Here is a 20,728-nt window from a genome sequence, read left to right as displayed (position 1 = left end):
AACACATTACAAGCTGTATGAAACTAAACAGCTGTTGTTATGGACAAATAAATCATTTGATTTTTTGAATAGTTGCATACAAATGTCATTGCTTTTTGTATATATATTTTATTTACAACAACAGCCTAAACAGTGATGGAGCCTCAATAAAGAATTTATCTTGCATTCAATTTGTAATCATTACATAGTTTTTATGTATATATATACTCTTTGTTATGCAACTTAGTTTTATATACACGTTAATCCAGGTAAAGTTGACACCCAATAAATAACGCCATGGACAAAAATAAAATGCATAGAAAATGTACCTTGTATACTGCAATGACGTTTTTTTTTTTGTCTTTATCATTCTTCTTAAACCCCTAAAGGCATAACTCTACGACAATCGTGAAGACAGTTCATATCATATGATTTAATATATCCTCAGTAAAATGTCTTTTACTTCTGTTTATAGAGTTTAAGTATCTTGAATTATCATTCATTCGAGAGCTTTCATGTGTCAGTGATGTTTCGTAAGATACTAAATTCCTGATATGTAGGCTTTTTATTGCAGGAATGTCCATCTTAACATGGTGAAAACTGTGTGGTTGTATGTTCAGGTACGCATTTTAATTATACTTTTTAGTTCGTGTTTCATTTATGGATAATTCTAAAAAGACAGATAGTGCGTGTCCTACTGGCAACCTTAAAATTATGACGGGATCATGGAAGCATACCACGTTATGTTTCTGTCTTGTTGATATTCTGTCCGTGTCCCTTCAGTATATCAAGTCCTAAAGTGGTTTCACTTCTGCCACTAAGCTACGGTTCGACAAAGTGTGAAATATATACATTGACATGATCATTTCCAAGGAAATGTGATTTTCTAAAGATTCAAAAATCTGTTATATCTAAATCATCCAAACGCTTAACGTCAAGAATACCATTATCGTGAACATTAATGCCAGCATGAAATGAAGAGAAGGAACTGTCGTAATTGACAGATTGCTTGCTTACCTGCATATATAACATTTTCAGACAAAATATTACAAAAATGTTTCGTTTGATAACTGTTTTGAACAAGCATTCTTAAAAAAACCTACTTAGGGCAGGTTTAGCTAGATATATAATCAATATGTATTTTAGGAATGTCTAGCTTATGTAAGAATCATATACTAGTATACATTTTTTAATTATCCCGGTGTTGGTTTATTTTGACTGTTTTGATATTACTTTTTGATAATTGACATGGGGTTTTATAATAAAATATCGTTTTGTATTTTTGATATCAGAAAAGCACCACGTTTAATGTTAACGAAGGATTTCTGACTCTTAAAACAGAAAAAAATCATTTTATCAAATGCTATAGAAAATGTCGAACTGGTACAGAGATCAAACATTTCGTGACAGGATTTTGAAAACATCGATGAACTGCATTTTCGGTCGAGATTGAAATGTATATTTTTCTGCTGTTATCTAATTTTATTTTTTTGCGTCATCGGATTGGAATAAAATTAAAACGATTTGTCTCGACACTTGTTATTAGTTTTGCATGTATACCTTTTACTATAATTTTAAGAAGGACCAGCAAGGATGATCTATAGGCAACATATCATTAACATGAAATTTAACCCCAACTATTGTTTAATCCGCTGGATTCCTTACACGAAGTAATAGTCGCAACTTTTGTATTTGTAGGGAAATAGATCAACGTTAAAATAATTGTCGGTTATCTTTGTCTTTTTGCACATTACTGACGGCTTTGGCATCAATGGTTACTTTCATCATGAAGAGCACAACCTTTTGTTGTTGTATATAGAAAATCTCAACTATGCATGGGGCGAATGAAACTGTTCTTTTTTTTTCTTTTTCTCTTTTTGCGATCCGACTCTAAACTATATTTGCGTCTACCGGACTATGTTAAGCGGTTACGTTTGAATCGTAGCTCTGTAAGCGCTAAGAGTAAGGAGTTTTTAACATCCTTGACTACACTGTCGGGTCACGTACGGACGGTATAAGTTAACGTTATTTACTTTGAAAGAACTTTATAGTTGTAAAAAATGAAAATGTGTAGTAGCGCCGCCTGCAGCAATATGCAAGTACTATGGATCGTATATTCTCAGGTAAACAATATAAGAACAAAACATTTTTTCTGTTAATTTTTCAATGTAGCAATGATGGTAGAAAGATAGAATAATACGACAACAAAGTTTCCTTAGTCTGCGTATGTGTTCCTTTTGTCTTTGCAAAAATAAAACGGAAAGTATGAAGATTTTTGTTCAGCTAAGTTTTAATGTCATATTTGTAATTATAATTATGTACATTCCATTTGACAGATCGATCTAGGACTTTTTTTTACAAATATGTAGGTATTTCTTTTACAAAAATCAATCTTTGTTTTAGCCAATGGCTAACGAAGATTTGTTTACAAGAAAGTTTGAAAGTTAAGATTGAGCAATGACTTGCAGTAAGTAATTTAAAATATTTTGCCCTTGCAAATAAAAGTCGACTTAAACATTATACAACTGATTTTAATTATTATTGTCTGTTTTAAAGTTAAGTACCAACCAAACTCTAAAAAGAAATTTTATTTTTATGGTATTAATTGGGCAGAAAATTATGTTTTATGAGAAAAGTGATGAAGTCTATAACTCTATCAGCATATTTATTATTATGTGCAATGAAGCTAACTGGATGTGAACATATATGAAATAAACGATGCCATTAAATGCAAATGCAATCATCGTCACAGATCGAATAACAAATTCTTTCCGATTTTTTATTTTCATACATTCCTAAAATGTTACCTTTGCTGTCCTGGAATTTATCATGCGCAATACCAATTTAATGTCGGCGAAGCTCCTGCCGATGCAATGGACCAATTAACAGAAAGATTTGGGGTTATAAGGACTACGTTGTTTGGCATCATTCTGAAAGCTTCGAAGTAGCCAAAACACATTTTCACTTTAAATTCATTTCACTTTAAAGTCAAATAGTTAGTCCCATAACCGGTTGAATACCACAAACTTGAATTCATATCAAAGAAATGTTTTAGATTGAACAAATAGTTGAAATACATAACTGAAACGTTGTTTTTGGATTTACAAGTTGACTAAGCTCAATTGATTACAAAATGTAAACAAAGTTAGGAAGTAAAAAGTCAGACTTGTAGCCTCAAACCCTTAAGTGCACATTTAATTTAATCAAAATTTATATTTTATTAGTTAAGTCATAGTTTATTTCCTAATTTTCTTGACATTAACTATTTGCAGCCCAAAATTACAAGAATTGATGATGATTTCAAGGAGTAGAATATTTCATTTTATAGTCTCAACAAGTAACTGAATTCTTTATTTCGATCAATATAATTGATTTTTAAGTAAAAAAAAGTCTTTTTTATGAAATGGTTCAGAAGATGTGAAATTAAGTTAAAAAGATTACAACATTGATCTTTGAGAAGCATGATTATATAAATATGATAATATATATATGACGAATTGGTAAAGATAACGTACATTCGTTTTTTTGGACACTTACCCTACCAGGGCACCTGATCCATGCTCCCACTTTTTAGTTGAGTCCGAGTTGCTTATTTAATTTTGTAGTTTTTTTTGCGTATTTATTTTGTGATTTTATGTATTTTGTTGTATGCGTGCCTGGCTTACATTCTTTTGATTCCCGCTTAAATCTTGATTCCTTTGAGTACTCTTTCGTATTCCCCCTCCCTCTCTTTATGCACGTGTGTGTGTGTGTGTGTGTGTGTGTGTAAGTGTGCAGGTGCACACGCTTATGTTATTTGTCTACGTGCAAATTATCACGGGATTATACATTTAATTACTTTTTAAAATTGGTACAGCAGTAAATTTATGTGATATATTTGTTTTATCTTAATTAAAGCAACGAATAAAGTCTCTAGCTAATTTCCAATTTATAAGTATAATAAATATGGAATACCAACAATTCCGCCAATGGACTCGAGGATTTGGTTAAAATACTGAAACCTTGTCAGAATATACTGAAAAAAAATACAAAATGCCAATAGCATGGAATCTATCTCATCCGAAATCAAAGTTAACAGATTCAATTCGCCTTTGTTAAATGCGTTGCTTTCAGTTTTTTAAGATTCCTCTTGATAGGATAAGCGACAGTAGATACAAGCTTTAATAATTCCATTTATCGCCATTTATGTAATTGTATTTTGCTTGCTATATGCATGCAATGATCAAAACGTATTTAGCAGCTACATGTAAACACTAAAATGACTACGATTAACCTTGAGTTTTCAACCAATGTAAATACCTTAAGCATTTTGGAGCAGACGTTGTTCTTCTATACACTTTTTGTAAAAATAGATATTTAATTGTTCGCCATTAATATTCAGTAAAATCGTTGATTATCAAACCATCTGAGTAACATCTTGGAACTTGAATTTTCCACTTAAAACAGACAATCTTTAATAATCTTAATTGTGAATTAATGATATGAACTTTGATTTGTATGCTAAAAAACACTCAAGGATATTTTATTTCCGAAGGCATCAACACCAAGATGGTGCTATTGTGCTGGCAAAGTAATCCAGATTGGGACCAATGAAACAATGTATGAATCAAAAGTGGAGAGGCTGCTGTACGTATTCGGAAAAGTTTTTGTATTATATGCGCCCCGTGCAGGTCCGGGTGTCAAAAGAATAGGCCTGCAGCAGCGCTAAGCTTGTCGTAAAAGGCGACTAAATAGTGCTCAGAAACCTAGCCGGGGGCTAGGCGCTCTGCCCACAGAGCAACTGGGATGTGTGCCCCAGGAGGTGGAATGGGGTACCCCTGGCATGTTACATGCCGGGGTTGTCAGGCTATAATACGGAAAACCTGACCGCAAACCATAGTGGTGCACCGTGTTGGGAAAGATGCCACGTTCCTCGCACGTTAAGGAACCCTGCTGTGGTATTTGATAGGAGTAGGAACCTTTGCGCTCCGCCACAGGAGGCTAAATTGTCCGACCTTACCCATCCCTCCCTTTTTCTAGTGGCAATCAAAATTTGTCGACCCTACTGTCCTTGTGTCCCATCCCATTTTTCATTTCATCATCATTTCATGTTCATTTTATCATCCATTTCATGTTCATCGTCTGAATATAGCTGAAATATTGCTGCTCGGACGTTAAACCCCAACAATCAATCAATTAATCAATGTATTATATGCGTAATGTTGTGGATGGAATAGCGGGGCCAGTCAGGGCTTACGATGATTTTTCCAACACGGTTTGATACCTTGCTACATAGTATATATTGGCAATGAACGTCTGAATATACACCAAGAATAGAATAGACAGAGATGACAGACATACGCAACAAAGAATATTAACAAACCAAAATAGCACGTTAAAAGAAACTAATGAAATGAGCAACCCGGACTCCACTAAAACTTGGGAGCATGAACCAGTAGCACCGGTAGGCATCATTCGTTTTTAAATATCATGATTAGCATCAGTTTTCAAACACATTAGGTCATAGTAAGTTTGGTCCCTCCACCCAAGCTGGTTTGTATACCCACACAAATGACGAGGCGTAAATGATCATGCTGTCTATCTGTCAGTTAGGTCGGCCATTCAACCGTCTGTCCACCTAATCCTATCATCCTGTACTCTGAAACTGCTCACTGGAATTTAGAATTTTTCTCTAATATTTTATCGCATAACGCCATTTTGCAAAACCTCTTTTGTTTTTCAATCTGACTTATTTTATTTTGTTTTTCCTGATGCAAAACATTGACAAATCATTTGTCATCCATTGACCATATTCTAAACCGCATCTAAAATCAATGAAATACCCCATGTTGTCACATGGCGCGAGAGTGCACATCTCTTTTTGCTTTAATTCTGAAGGTTTTAAATATGGTTTTGGTAGATTTTTCAATTTACATCAGGTATAGCCTTGGTTTTGGTTTTTTTTAATTGTGCGTGGTCAACGCACTACTCAAGTAAATTAGTTGCATCACACATTAGGATTTTATGCAATCCATGCTACAAATACAAAAGCTTAAGTTAAAATTTTCATTGTACGATAACTCAGAGTAAGACCTTACTTACTTGATACTGGCTAGAAACAACGTCCTTGTATACCAACGTCTTAAGAACATTAAGAAATAATACATGCTTGGCAACGAGTACTTATTAATAATACGTATATGGACTAAATGAAAACCAATTATGCTTAGAAAAACAAATCTAAAAATGCAAAAATTTAACAGTGAAACATCAAGGTCTAGGATATGGGAATCACAATCAATTACAAAACCGGGAAATTTTCAAATGATCATGCAAATAATACAAAACGATTACAATGTTAAAGAAACAAGGGTTGGAAGTGCTGAAAACAAGACAATAAAGATATGAGGTTATTTATATGTCATCATCTGGACAGCTGAAGATTAATCTAATTTATGATTAACAACAGTAGTTCTATCTACGCAGTATACAAGTTGCATCTATTTTTTCAATGTTATGATATGTAATAATAGAAATATTATCTGAAGCGTATCCACAATTAGAAGTGAGAGGGGGTACAGAAAGCTTAGCAGAGCGGGCCAACATTTAGTAGGTGTAGGTCTGGATTATCGTGCCCTGCTTTGCAAACATTTAGTGTGACGTGTGTTAATAAAATGTATTACTTCCCTAGTTGTTTGCTCTGTTGAGACTTGTATTTGTCAATACTCGTAACAGTACACGTCCGCCTTTTCCCCTGCCTAAATACGTTTTTTGCTACAACATCTAAGTTATATATTCAATACGACTATAAGTTGGAATGAATTTGAAAACAAACAGGAACTACACCTAAGATTCGAAAAGGAATCTATGAAATTACACATTTTCATTCGGTGTCATTTTTAATCATGTTTGTTACAACGAGGAATGTCATTTTGACCGAAAACCTTTATCTCGAATAACTTGTAACTTTAGTCCGATCAAATCATTGGCCAAAACTATCACAAACGTGTCTGTTACTTCCGTAATAATATATCATGACTTAGATCCTTATTAATACGGAAGAGGTAAATTACGATATTGGTAGATTTCAGACAAAATGATTTGTCCAAAGATGTATATTTTTTCTTTACACTTAAAATTCAGTATCTGACTCATTACTGATATTGTATGAAATGTAATTAGTCTCCTATTTCCTAATGGTCATGAGGATAGCTATAGACCCATAGTTTTTACATTAATATAAAATGGCATAAATAAAATTGTCTGCGTACGTACAATATAATTACAATATAATCAGTATAGTTCAATAAAAATTAACATAACAATGGACAATACCAATCATTTGAATCTTCACTCTGAACCCAATTTGTCGAAATCTTAACCGAAACCGGCTTCAGCTATTTTGTACTTTAAACCATATAAAGTTCCCCCTGGTCATATTTCATAAAGATGATTAATTATGTATAATTCTTTCATGCATTTTTGTCAAAAAGCTATGTTTAACTTTTTTGTTTTGCAACTTCCTTCATTAAAATGTACAAATATATAATGCACGATGAACAGTCCATTCATCTAACGCAGATTTGTTCAATAGTTTATTCTGATACGGATGTCAACTTGTATGTGTTAAGCCAGTTCCGTGATATTTACAAATGTTTTACAATATCGATATCTCTGTTGTTTAGAGTCACGTATTTTGAAACTGAAATGACATTGCTGTCAATTCCCTTAGCGATTAGCAACAAACTAAATGTAAATATTTATCGATAATTAAATAGCACTTTGACTTTGACCCCGATGTAGCAAAACATTGTCTACTATACATGACAAATATCCTGTCGTATCAGCAAACAAAGCCCAAAAACAACATTGGTTTTGTCTGCAAAACGTTTTACATCCAATGTTTATTATCAGAGGTAGATGTAGAAAATAATAGCAGTGATAAGACCTATACTGCCACCACACTCTCCGAAGAAGAGATTGTGGAACACCATAAAACTGTGCTATCCTCTTTTGGTCTCTCTACCAAGGACGATGATTTTGATTTACCGTCTATGTACTGGATTCCTAAATTCCACAAGAATCCATACAAACAACGTTTCATAGCTGGATCTGCAAAATGTACCTCTTTCAAAACTTTTAACTTCTACACTTGCAACTGTCAAAGTGGGTCTGCAGTCCTACCACAACGCTTGTTACTCCCGTAGTGGTGAACTTTGAACAAACTTTGCGACAAACATGATGACTTTTCATTCATAATTGTCAACTTTCCTTTCATCTTTGGCAACATCCCTTCAGCACCTGCGTATGGAGTGTTCATATCACAACTCATACGTTATGCCAGAGCTTACCGAAACAACGCAGACTTTTTGTATCGCGCTAGAACTCTAACAAATAGGCTTCTGGAACTGGGTTCTGGAAGTTTTATGGTCGTCATTATGAACTCGTGGATCGTTATAGGGTATCCATCAGCACCATGAAAACTGATTTATTCAACGGGTCATAGTTTTCCTTTTCTCGTTTGTCTACCCCGGACTTGACTTTTTATGAGCAACTCGGCGGGTATTTCTAGAAAAAACAGAGGACGCTTACCCTACCGGTGTACCTGGTCCATGCTCCCAGTTTTTAGTGGATTCCGAGTTGCTCATTTGCTTTTGTTACTTTGTATGTATGATTTTAGTTACTTTATGTTCTTTGTTGTGTATATCTGTTTTCCATGTCTAGTCTTCGTCTAAGTGATGACTTCAACCTTGTAGCAACATAACCATGTTCCAGAAACCTATTTGTTAGAGTTCTAGCGCGATACAAAAAGTCGTATAACGTATGAGTTGTGATATGAACACTACATACGCAGGTGCTGAAGGGATGTTGCCAAAGATGAAAGGAAAGTTGACAATTTTGAATGAAAAGTCATCATGTTTGTCGCAAAGTTTGTTCAAAGGTTTTCCTTTACCATCGATTTCTAAGTGTAGGTGAAGATATGAGGCTGACTTCACAGTGTCGGTTGTATCCTTTATCTCAAGTTCTTTGGGGTAGATGCGATGTATCAAATCCTCGAAAATAGGATTGTTTAAAGATAATACGTCATCTATATAGCGGAAACTGAAATTAAAAGATCTAGCCAAACGATATGCTTTCTTTCGGATCAGATCAGCTATAAAGTCAGCATCATAAAAGTAAAGGAATGGGTCAGCAAGTATAGGAGCACAATTTGTTCCCATTGGAATGCCGATCGTTTGTTGAAGTACACGTCAACAACACTCGATAAGTATGTTGTCGATTAAAAATTTCAGCATTTTGTAAACATCTTCCTCTGTATATTTGGAAGATGATTTGGAATTATTTCTTACAAAATATGAGGAATCTCTACCAAGAACTATATATTTGTATCTAGGTGTACCATCTTTTTTGGAAAAACAACGATATATAATGTTTTTAAATCAGGATTTTTACTGAGTATGGGGAATAGAAGTATATGGTGTTAAAAGATTATAGGTTTTAATGCTATTATATTCAGAGAATAGTTTTGAATTAATTGTCTCCAAAAGATCTTTCAAATTTTTCAGGATCCATGTTGAATTAATACCACTACGGGAGTAACAAGCGTTGTGGTAGGACTGCAGATCCTCTTTGACAGTTGTAAGTATAGAGTTAAACGTTTTGAAAGAGATTTGGTGGTACATTCAAAGCAATGTTTTGTACTTTGCGATAAAGTTCAACCAGAAATAATGAAATTCATATGCTTCAGCGGATTATTTATTCATTGTTTGAAATGTTTGAAACAGCGGGGTTACCCGTTTCCCATGAGGACAACTGTCACATTTATTGTTTAGTTGAAGAAATATTAAAGGTAACCAAGATTCTAGCAGTGTCTAAAGAAACACATGTAACATATAACCTTAAGTCACATTTTATTTTATCATTTCAGTTAAGTTTAATCAAATTTTATTATGAGAATGAAGAATAAAAGGGAAATCAAGGGAACCAGAATTCGAACGGTAATCAAAAGGATAAAGACTAGACAAGGCAAATAGACATACACAACAAATGACACGAAGAAAAAAATAACACGTACAAATACAACTCCTTTGAAAACTAGGATCATTGACAAGGTGTACCGGCAGGGTAAGCGTCCACTAACAGACCCTAGCAAGTACAGTAATATGTATAAATGACTAGAATTTGTTAACTTGCTTGTGGCAATTAAGAGGTCTCAACAACCAAAATATAATAAAATCTTCCAAAGATTTTTTTCAGTTTGTAATACAAGAATATTTGCTTATAGCCATGTTATTCAACTATTGATTCTATTGCTATATTTTGTAAAAAGGTAATGACATGTTCTCTGTTAACAACCTCATTTAATTGTTCGCTAATAATATTTCGAAAAAGTTTTGATTAAATCAAAAGCAGTTTTCACTGTCTGAGTTACATATTCAAAATTTGATTGCATTGTGCATCAAACATTGTTTTATTATTGGAAGAACTAAAAAATATCTTTTGTCCAATGTCAAAACACCAAGACCGTGTCAATGAACTGTTAAAGTGAAATTGGGACCAACCGAGCATTGTCGGAACTAATGGGAGTATAGGTAATGTTTTCAAGTTATATACGCTATGGAATAGAATTATCGAGGGCGGTCATGGCTTGTAATGACTTTCTTGCGTAGAAAGTATTTTTGCTTTGTATCACAAATACAACAACTACGCGTTTTAATATATCACGATAACATCAATCTTTGAGGATAGTTTCCGATTCCTAGACTAATGTAGTGGCCAAGCTGTTCGTCTGTCCATTTGTCCGTTTGCTCGTTTCCTGTTTCCATCAACAACTTATCTGAATTCGGTGAATCTTCACTGTTTTTAAATCGCACGATGTCATTTTTAAACTCCTATTTTGTTTTTCCATCTGAATGACCTTTGGGTTTCCACATGCAAAACATTGACGTTGTCATTGGTCATTAGGAAATCAAGGATGAATCATATACGACATTTATGTCATCACATGGCGCAATTGTTCACCTTCATCTTTGCTAAAGCGTGCTTGCTAACGAGCTTGTAAACAACACGGATATGTAATAAATTATTACCAAATATTCTCAACTTCTGTTTCTAGAAATGTTAAGAAAAACTATAAAGTAGACAATTGACAGGGAAACATCAAATTGTAGGATCACAATCAAGTACAGCATTTGGAACATTTCATATGAATGTGCGAAATGATACAAGAAAAAGATTATTAATCTCAAATTTTATTGAAGAAATATACTGGCTGCATCACCATATTCAATGTTATGATATTTGATAAAAGAAACGTCACCAGGGACGGATTTGCAATTCGAAGCCAAAGGGGAACAGGAGATTGTGCAAGGGGATGTGAAAATTTATTTAGCGGAGTCCTTAACAACTAAATGAGAAGGTGAATATTTACCAACATGCCTTGCATACAAAATACCACAATGCTTTCTCTCGGTTTTTAGCATTTTCAATACTATATTTGTCAAAACCAGTGATGGCACAGACCTGCTAAGCCACATCAAAAATACGCTTTTGGCTACAACATTTCATTTCAACGATCAATAAATTTTGATTTTTTCACAACGAAGGGACAGAAAACACTCCAAATATTCGAAAGGCAATCTATGAAATAACAAATTTTTGCATGGTTCGAAGTCTTAATTGGGAAGTATGACAAAAATTTATTTATGTTGACCAACTCATTTTTCTCGTATACATGTGCTATTTGTACATAAGGATAAGGATAAGCGTCCTCTGCTTTTCTAGAAACACCCGCCGAGTTGCTCATAAAAAGTCAAGTCCGGGGTAGACAAACGAGAAAAGGAAAACTATGACCCGTTGACTAATTCAGTTTTCATGGTGCAGATGGATACACCATAACGATCCACGAGTTTATGATGACGACCATAAAACTTCTGTAGTGATGAGTTCAATCTTGTAGCAACATAACTCTGTTCCAGAAGCCTATTTGTTAGAGTTCTAGCGCGATGCAAAACGTCTGCGTAGTTTCGGCAAGCTCTGGCATATTAACACAAAAGAGGTAAACTGCACACTTGATAGATTGTCGAATATAAAATATATAAAATATATAGCTCTAAATACATTTTTGTTACAATTTCCTTCATTTTATGATTGAAAATACATTACCAAAATTTGTCAAAGATTTTTCTCATGATTTAAAACTTTACACGGATGTACTTTGTAAAGTGTTAAGTCAGTTCCGTGATTTTGAATGCTTTATTTACTTTATAACAAGGAAATCTCCATTGTTCAGAGTCATTTATTCTGAAACTAAAAGGAAATGGTCTTTAATGACTAAAACGAATAGAAATGAAATGAATATTTATCAATGATGGTTAAAGCATTTTTTAACGTAATTAAAACCGAATTTTCCAGGTTTGTTTAACAGTTTATATCGTCTGTAAGTAATACAATCACTTAGAATGGCAGCAAATGTAATTTAAAACAAAATCTATATGAAGAATGATTAATATTGTTTTAACAATGTACGTCTTAATATTTAGGAAACATAGTAGTATTTATTTTCCTGGAAGAGGTTGACCAATCGTGTACCCTATTCAGATGAAAGGAAGTAGAAAGGACAGATTGGATTACTGACATAGTTTGTAATTATGATTTTTCTCTCTCAGAATCTTAAAAGATTAATTTTTTTTAAAACAATTAAGTTTATTTTTTTATTCTTAAAAAATGCATCGTTTATAAAAATTTTCAACAGACTGCATATTATTAATGAGTTATTAACCAATAAAATGCAAAACTTCCAGTACCTTCAAGCTTTTGATGGTGGTTGCAAAAAAGAGGGTCAACCATGGTGATTTTTCGATCTCTGAATGAAAGTACTACAACAATGGTTTTTGAGTCCTAGTTTTAATTAGAAATTACTGAAAAACTTGAAAAGGTTAGTATTGTCGGCTATGAGAAAATAAATACTACCGTTTTCCATATAGTCTTAGTGCATATGATATGCGCATTGGCAATTTAGATTTAAATGAATCTATCATAGGACACTCACAAATACAATCGGATACAATTAAATTGGTTTTAACAGTCTATATGCCGCAAATTGTAAATACAATGATTCTTAGTTTGATGCTCTTTTGTTTTATTTTTAACATGAAGAAAATCAGTTGATTAGTAATAATTTTACTAATAGTTAAGTACCTGTTTTAACCAAACCTTTCGAAACTGGAAACCTGTGTGAGACATGTTGAAAAATATATTCATATTAGTTTCAACACGTTTTGATCCTGTTTTTACCGAACACCTGCCCGAACACCATTTACTTTGAAGGTATTATTAATCATGAAGTACCAATTTTCGTGGGTTTCGTGGGTTTGGTAAATTTAGTTCCATTGCAAAGAAAATATTCCATTCGTTTATATAACAGAAATGTCAAATCCACGAATTCAAGAATCCACGAACTGATCATTTTCTCCGTAACAATGAAAATTGGTACCCATGAATAAAAGTACTTTAACAGTTGTCCGTTAAGTTAAGTGGAGACCTGTTTTACTGTAATTATACATAAACTATTTCCAAATTATTAATTATTTGTTTAGTAGCAGTCTTTTTAAAAATCATGCAAATTCTGTAAAATGTGATACACCTCAAAATGGCTACATATTTTTGTTTTTGTTAATTAGTTGCTTTATATGTATAATTATTTATTCCAATCTGTCTGTCCTTAGGATATAATCCAAGTGGAAAATCCAATAGTTTCTGTTGATTTTTTATGTCATTTACAGAGTTATCTCCCTTCATTTTGAATTATACTGTAAATTCTATATAACTTTCATCTCCTGAGAACAAGGGTTATGCGAAAAACCACATATTACTCTCTGTTTACTATGACATAAAAAAAAACACAAAAAATAAAAAAAAAATATGTAGGCCTTCCAACCATGAATCACATTTTGTATGATGATTATGTTGAGTGTTTCTTAAATCCCTATACATAAAAGGAGGTCCTTTGTGAAATAAGATAAGAAATTTATCATTACTTATGCTTTGACATATGCTTGGATCAAATGTTAAACAGCTTATATTTCTGTAAATTGACTACGAGTTGAACAGTCCAACAGTTGCAAAGGACGTTTCAAATGTATCCCAAGTGTCAATTAAGCAATTCCAAATCAATGAATGACTCACTTGGCGAAATACAAACATACATGTAAACAGTTTAAACTATAGCCAACTTGCAAATTGTCAATTAAGCAATTAAAAAAATATGAATCACTCACATAGTGAAATATAAATATACATGTAGACAGTTTATTCTTTTGCCAACTTGCAGCTAAAAAGTTAGAGAACAGTCGCTACAGTGTTATTACTATACTATAATAGAGAAATCATAGCCTGACCGCCATTAAAAGATGAAATCATAAAAATAACCATAATTTCTGTCTGTTTACCAAAATATAATTGCAGCACTAGCCCAGGATTAAAGTAACAGTGAAGGCGTGATCAAATTTGGTAAAAAATGAGTTTTCCGATAAAGAAAATACAGATACAAAGAAATGTTAGAGGCCATTAAAAAGTTCAGTTTCAAGCTTCGAGAATGAATGAATGGTTCGTATTTTTTGTTATAAAATTATAGCCAACAAATACTCCCCTCCCCTCAAAATCCTATTTGCTTGCAAAAATATAACTGTAAAATATAATTGATTTTCCAATCGAGGTGTGATGACTGACCTCTTCCCCCATTTTTAACAGTATGAGTGTATCGTATATTAAAAGGAACTGACCCTAACTTTTAATGATTATCATAAAAAGACTGTAAAATTCATTTTATAGGTATTTATGGATAGTAAATTGGACGGAAAGAGTCATGCTGAAACTTTTATAGGATTGAAGATATAGCCTTTCCATTTTTGAACTAATAACAAAAAAGGCGATACAAAGTTTCACAACTATACTGTAGCTGCAGACAAAAAAAACATTAAGGATGAACTTGTTATGAAATTACAGTAACAAATGAATTTAAGCCAATAGTCCATTTGAAATGGGAGCATGATGATGAAAAATGGGATATTTCAGATTTGTACTTTTCAATTTCTCTTAGTTAAGTTATATTTCTGTATAAAAGAATGAATCAATAATGACAATTCTTTTCCTGGATTATACATAGTGATGTGTTTAAATACTACTGATTTTCAATTTATATTAAAATGATGCCTGATAAACAGTATATTAAGTTATTCAAGAAATAAATATTTGTTGTTTGTTAGTCTTGATTAACATCTTATTTAGTTTTTTTTTCCATTCAAATACTGTGGTCTTTTTGACAATCTCATGAAAACGTTGTTTGACATATATATTATATTCTTAAGACTATTATGTCTTATTTTCATTTTCTTATCTACGATTTGTGGTATCAATTACGTGCAAATCTATGCATTTATATATCATGATATCCTTATATTTCAGTCTTTTTTTATATGCTATAAAGACCAATTATTTTGTCTGTAAGATGAACATCATTTCAGTAGCAGTCTTTATAAAAATCCGACAAGCGGTCATTCATACATGTTAAAAACCCACAGAATTTACTGTTTCCAGTCTCAATTTTTCATTTTTGCTGTGTGCTTTTAAATGTATAAGCACTTTGCAAGAGTTATCGTTCTTGCAGATGTTATTGATTGGATCCTGATGATTATGAAGCATGTTTTCTCAATCATTTGTTATGAATTCTGGTCACCAATGAAGAAGTCATAGTTTGAGGATTTCTTTGTTTTTATTTGAAAATTTATAAAATCCGAAAGTGCCCATATGCTTAGGAATTCCATAAAACCAAAAACAATAACGTGTTTTAAAAGGTAAATTCTAAAATTTCAAGTTGATATCTATAAAGAAATAAAGTTTGGGGAGAGATTTACTAATGTAATTTCAGAAATTGTAATTAGTGAACAAAATGTAAAAGACTCTCTCTCAATAATGGATCCAACAAAGCGATGAGATTGGTCATTATAAGCAATATAATGTAACTGGGAGTCAAGGAAGTGATAGTGCGATCGTTATGTTTACCTTTTACCCGTTCACTTACAGAAAATTATTACCCTTCACAGTGGAAAATTGCCTATGTCATTCCCTAATATTTATAAAAGGAGATAAATCTACCCCTTGCAACTATCGTCCCGTTTCGATTTTGTTATGTACAGAGAAGAAAGGTAGTTTAAGTACGTTTATAATCATTTACCTGCGAACCGATCACTATATTAGTTCAAATAAGGTTAAATTTCTGGATACTCTACAACTCATCAATTGATCGAAATGTATAACGATAGAATTTAAGTATTGAATAAAAGATAAGATACAAGCGTAACATTTGCAGACATTTGTATGACTTTCGACAATGTTTGGATAAGGGGACTAGTTATGAAATTAGAAAAATATGGAATTCAAGGAAATTTGTTATCTTGGATTAAAATCTTCTTAATTGTAGATCTTAAAAAGATTAGCTCAAATATATTTTATCCTCGATAGGTATTTGAATGCTAGTGTGCCCCAGGGATCAGTACTTGGTTCCTGGCTTTTCCTAGTGTATATAAACAATTTACCAGATGGAATGTCAGGTTTCGGAAGACTCTTTGCTGACGATACGTCAATAGGTCATGTAACAAATGATGAATTTAACCTGAAGTAGAATATTTTTAAATAATTGGTCATTCAAATGGTTACCCATCAAATGATAAAATATTTTCCCTGAAAGAACCAGCTAAATACTTATATCATACATGAAAAAAAAATGTAGAATATTGAATTATGATTTATATATGTCGAACTTCATGATTCCAAATGCGATACTTTCTCTTATATTGTAACATATTTGATTTGCAAAGAAGAGGTTTATTGAATGATCTATAATATTTACAAGCTTCCGTAACTTTGGAATTGTTGCTTTTTGGTCCCGAACATTTCGGTATTGATGAAAAATATTCATCTTTGAAAAGGAAGCAATTGTTTATAAAAAAACAAAAGGTTTACTTAATAATATTATCTTTACATTCTCAAAATGTAGTTTTGTTTTACATCAAATTGATTGATGCCAACCTGGTCTTTGCCATTGTCGGTTTTGTTTGCATCTGATGGTATTTTGATTTTATTTTATTCTGAGCATGATTAACAGATGAATATAAAACTGGAAGCAAAATATCAATAAATTGACTTAGGAAATTATAGTTATGGAAACTGCTTTGTTACTGCATGTTTGTTATTTATTCACTGTATCTTAGCTTTGCTGTGCCATTTGTATGTATAAAATGAATTTTACTTGGAAGGAAGCAAAATATTTCAAAGCCGAATTCTCAGAAATGACCTCGTGGCCTACTTTTTGACCCCGGTTTCCATGACATCGCTGTACTTATTTTTTTAGGAAACATGCGTATTTATGTTTCTAATGTAAATATCTTTCAACCTTTATAAGTTTGGAAAAATCCCTCTAGGGGGTAGGTTTTGTTAAGTGGTATATGAACTACTAGTTTTAACAGGAATCGTGCCCCTTCTTTTTTGTATGCTTTTTTGTTCTGTTTTATAATGTAATTTAATGTTTGTACTGTTTTGTTGTTTATTTGTTTATTTTTTTTAAATGATTTTTGTTTTCCCTGTCTATGGCATTGTTTTGTTGACAGAGGAATTCCCATCGTTAGTTTCTTTGATAGAGCAACTTTGTTATGAAGAGAACCCAGATCGACGTTCAATAGGCAAGTGCGCAATAATGAAAACCGGGAATGCGAGTATCACAACACATAAACTAGTTTGAAATCGCAAATAACTGGAAGAACATAAGCAACTGATCACCACTAAAAATGTTTTAACAATGACAACATTTTACCTCTTACCAATTTTTCACATTTTCATTCGAACGACATACATATAAAAGAATTTGTGTTTGCTTTCAATTGCATTGTTTAAATGTAGCGATAAATATTTACAAAAACATCAAAAGCAAAATCATTTATTTCGATGAAGATTACATCAGAAATGGTTGATCATCGATGATATTGTGTAATGATACGATCAGAAATAGAAAATCAATAATCTGTTCTTTTCTTTGTTTCATTGACGTTGCACTCAGTCGCAAATACATCTATAGGCCCATCTTGTCCAAAGACAAGATGATTTCACTCGTCAGCAGTATCCTCCATTTCGACCTAAGTCCTGCTTACAGCGATCTTTGCAACTTTTCCATAGTTTTCCGGTACCCGAAGAACTCTATCGAGTACACCCATTCCAAGTAGGCCAACAATATGATAGAGTACCTCATCTGACGCTAGATGGAACGACCGTAAGTGTAACCACAAAAATAACAGTTTTGGTATATTTGTTCATTTTGGCGGACTAAATTAGAACAAAATAATCTCCATTCTCTCACTGCAGTGATATATAGTTTCCTATACTCAAGATAACTGATTTCAATAAAGTCCATATTTACAAAGAGAAATTGTACCTGGGCAACGTTTGATTAACCGCAAAACAATTGAGAAGGATTGTATTGCATGATTTTGCTCTCAGTAACGGCAACCTCTTGCATAAATTTATCAATACATTAAAGATGCAGTTTTGTAATGTAAATGCTACTGCAAGGGAGATATATATCAATCAGTCATTAGGTCTCACTAACCACTTCCGGATCAAATGGCCACCCCCATGTAGTACCAAAAACACACTGAACCTAGACATATGCATTGTAAGTGCATTATTTGTGTGTATTATGATTAAAAGTAGTCAAAATAAAGCTGAGAATGTGTACTTTAAATTCATGTATGTAATTAACTACAAAAGTGTATGAATATTGTTTACATGTGTAAGTAATTTGCCTCCATGCTGACAGTTAGCAGAAAAGGTAAAAATGTGGATTTTCAGTATTATTTATTCAAGTTAAATTTTTGAAGAATTTCTACAATCATCGTACCATTAGCATTTTGATTTCGGACGCCTTTTTTTCCGCGCTTCGCAATGGTATGCAATTTTAAGATGTAATTTGACCAGTGAAGTTTGAAAATTACTTTTTTAACATGTAAAGTAATGGAAACGTCAGAAGTGGTTAGTGAGACCTTACCTTATCAGTGCTGAAGTCTTCAAAAGTAATCATACCATTTTCCATGTTCCCTTAACCTCGAACGTTTAAAATACTTCAAAATATTTTTTTAAATTTGATATGATATCAAAACAATATTATCCATGTCAACATTGGACATGAATCACATTCCACGTGTACATGTACATCTAAAATATAGACTCGTAGAAGCTACGCATTATATATTATAATTTACATTTTAATCAATACACAACCCTTTTAATATTGGACTTTTTAAATAGCTCAATATAATGTGAAAAAGATTATTAAACGATGATTAAATGCAAAAAAAAAAATAATAATTTAGAAATAAGTTGTAAATTGCCAAGTAATATATTCACATGTATTATTATTAAAGTTAGCCACATTGAAAAGGTAAACGCAAAACTATTACAGATAAATAAAAAAATTGCATAACGCATGACGACTAAGAATTGGTGGTTTGTTTACCTTATACAATATTACTAATGCAAATTATTGATAATGCAACTAAAAATAAGTTGTACCATGTAAGGCTTTAAGATACTGTTTTCAATAGATAATTGTTTTCTAAACATGTACGTATTATGTTCGTAGTCAATTTTAAATGTCTTTTTATTTTTAATACAAATAAATTTTGAATCGTCAATTAATAAACAAGATATTGACCTTTCCACTCAGGACTTCGGGAGTTAATGTGTCTATGGACGCTCTTAAATCTTCAAACTCTGATAAGTTTTATCATATCATTCTTTCTGGATCTATTATGTAAACGTTGCTGGTATATGTTTCTTACTGCTAACGAAAAGGTGTATTTCATCGGATATATCATAAATTCCAATCAACCGAAGTCCAGGGGCATCTTTGAAAATATAAAAGAAAACATTACATCATACAAAGGAATTTGCACTAATTTTACAGAAATAAAATTATCATTTTATTTAGCATGTTGGATTGCTTAAAACTTTTCTTAGTTGTCTGCTTGTGTTGTGCACATAAATGACTTGTGATTATATTTACAATTAAAAACTTAAAAAAAACATTATATTGATTTATAGAATTAATAAAAAGTAGATATGGCGAGTTGATACTTACCGGTCTAACTGCCACATTCATACCTCCTTGTAAACAAAGTTCAAAATTTCACATACAACACATTTTAAGTAGGTATTTTTTTCTACGACAATGTGAAATTATTAAATCTAGTTTTTCGACAAAAATATCCACCCTATTCACATTTTATAGCTGAAATAGTCAATGATAAGATGTTGAATTTGTCAAATGAAAAATTTTACTATGCACCTTTGGTATTAACCAGTTAGCAAGGGATCACTTATTTAAAAAAAGAATGTCCGAGAGAAAAACGACCGTTGAAAATCCACCTCTGTAATACAATTAAAATTAAATGACGCCCGTATTATTTGGGTTGTAAGGATCCAGGTGATGGTGCCACGGCGCACCGGACCACCCCATTGCCCTTTTTTTCAATGTGGTACATGTATTACTTAACGTCTGGCTAATTAGCATTTCATAATAACTGATAGAATTGATAAACCCTTACGTGTTGTACCTGGTGTTAAATTGTGAAACAACTTATTGAAGAATTCTTCAGAGTAGCCAAGTATGTTAAACCCAATGACTAGATCCTCAACCTCTAGACAATAACGTTTACCTCAT

The 20,728-nt window shown here is 32.4% G+C and overlaps 2 long non-coding RNA genes across 2 annotated transcripts in view; one reads left to right on the top strand and one right to left on the bottom strand.

The window, feature by feature from the left end:
• Window positions 1–20,728, bottom strand: part of LOC148603203 (uncharacterized) — a 92,946-nt gene that overhangs the window by 21,319 nt on the left and 50,899 nt on the right. The gene's annotated exons all lie outside the window — the stretch shown is intronic.
• Window positions 11,062–18,242, top strand: LOC148603207 (uncharacterized). The gene is made up of 3 exons (XR_015916773.1): window positions 11,062–11,377; window positions 12,501–12,602; window positions 14,425–18,242. It is a non-coding gene; the product is annotated as an uncharacterized LOC148603207 (long non-coding RNA).

This window comes from Perna viridis, chromosome 11, assembly GCF_037379345.1.
Source record: "Perna viridis isolate PV_CMFRI_1.1 ecotype Kerala chromosome 11, ASM3737934v1, whole genome shotgun sequence".
Taxonomy (NCBI): domain Eukaryota; kingdom Metazoa; phylum Mollusca; class Bivalvia; order Mytilida; family Mytilidae; genus Perna; species Perna viridis.
The sequence above is the reverse complement of the archived record's forward strand: the minus strand, read 5'-3'. Positions and strand labels throughout refer to the sequence as shown.